The sequence below is a fragment of the Arachis hypogaea genome, chromosome 1, assembly GCF_003086295.3.
Source record: "Arachis hypogaea cultivar Tifrunner chromosome 1, arahy.Tifrunner.gnm2.J5K5, whole genome shotgun sequence".
NCBI lineage: Eukaryota > Viridiplantae > Streptophyta > Magnoliopsida > Fabales > Fabaceae > Arachis > Arachis hypogaea.
In genome coordinates, this window is record NC_092036.1 from 53722368 (window position 1) to 53724523 (window position 2156).

Below are 2156 nucleotides of genomic sequence, written 5' to 3' on the forward strand. Positions count from 1 at the left end.
TGGTTTGGAAGTGCTCCGGTTGAGCTTGGGAAATCGGCTAAGGTATGGTCTCGGTTTCTCGTATCTAATATGTAATGTGGTAGGAAATACTTAGGCTAGAGGCCCTAAGATAGGCATTGAATTGTTGATGTTGTTGGATGGTTGAAATATATGATGTGGTCATATATGTGATGATGATTATTGATGCCTTGATGGTATGATGTATGAGAAATATGCATGTTGTGATATATGCTTGATGATTGGTTATGGTTGAATTGTGGATTGAACCATGTTGATGGTGAGTATGATATTGATTGTGTACAATGATGATTTATTGGAATTGGTGTTGTTAAAAATTGGCATGAGGAAGAGTATATGATATGTTAATGTATTTGAGTTTGAGCCTCTTGGGTGAAGTGGGTTAAAATGATGGGATAGTGATTTTGTAAATTGTGGTGATGTGTCAATGTGTGAGCTGAGAAGGCTTGATATTGAATTTGATATATTTTGATTGATTTCAAAGAAAAGGGATGAAATTGGCATGTTTTGATTGATTTTGAAAAGAGTTGAAAATGGCTTGTTTTGAAAATGGTACTTTGTGGTTTTGTATGAAAAATATGGTTTTTGGGCATACTTTGACGGGACATAACTTAAACTACGAATTTCTGTTTTGTGCTAATTCTGCTTAGAAATGAAATTAGATCTGGGATGTCCATGCCGTTCGAAGAACGGGTGAAAAACGATTTAAAATGAGGAAGTTATGTCCGTCGGAAGATTGGGGGTTGAATCTGTGAATTCTGCAGTTTTTAACTTAAAATTTTTTTAGCAAAATGACCCCCCGCGCGTAGGCGCACTAGGCGCGTACGCGCCGTTCTTCTCAAAAACGCCATCCACGATGCGTGTGATGTGTGCGGGCGCGCCGAATGTGTTGCACCCAATGCCCAGCCATTTTCCAGAGAGTTGTGCCAGAATTGTGCTAGTTTTGTGCCTGTGGCATGAGAGCACCCACGCGTACGCGTGGCTGACGCATACGCGTCGCTTGACTATTTTTCAATCCACACGTTAGCGTGCATGACGCTTACGCGTCGATGAGTTTTGTGGCCATCCACACGTGCGCGTGGAGTGCGCGTACGCATGGCCCTGTTTTCATCCCAAAGTTGATTTTTGAGTTTTAAAATCCAAATTTCATACTTCTAAGCCTCCGATCTCACCACTTATGTCTTAAATCATTATGATATGTCTAGCTATGAGAAAAAGGGCTAGTGAATGTGGTAACTTGCGAGTGAAGCAAGGGAAAAATGAATGATCAATGAGGATCAAAGATGATTATGTGAGATGCGGAGGATGGTGGTGGAAGTGCTTGTTATGCCATGGGCCGAAGGGCCGTAATTATTAATGAAATGGCTAGTTATGGATTTAACCGTGAGCCGGATGGCTAGATTATTGCCGTGTTACGGCGGAGCCATGATTATGGCCAAGTATAAATGCATATATGCTGTTGAATGAATTGTGAATATTGCACTTCCACTGTTGGAGATGAGAGTTTCCCTGGAAGGAAGCAGTGGCTAGCCACCATGTGCTCCAGGTTGAGACTCAAAGCTCTTCTGACCCTATGTCGTAAGTGTGGCTGGGCACCGTGAAAGCCCCGGATGAGCTCGCCCCCGTAAATATTCACCAGTGAAGGTGATGGATATAGATCATGATTATTTTCCTTGATAGTTTCAATCGATTATTTTGTTCCTTTTTTTGTTTTCCTATTAGTGACCTGTCCCTCATCATCATCATCATCATCATCATCATCATCATCATCATCCTTTAAGTATTTATCAACTTAAAATAATTATAGATAAGATATAATCATATTAATTTAAAACTCACTTGGTTAAATTTTGAAATAAAAACCAAGATAAAATTTAATTTATATTTGATTTTAACTAAAGATAACATGATGATTTTTAGGATTGCTTACTTAGTTTAAAAATTAAAAAATAGATAGAATTGAAATTTAACTACCTTTAAAAAATAGGTAGTCCCTTGGCTCACTCCAACTAACGTTTTATACTTTGACAAATTATTCCAAATATTGATCATTCAACCAATTTTACTCACACAATATTCTTCAATTGATATCAATCATGGATATTCCTCCTGATGCGTGAGCATCTTATCTATCTTTT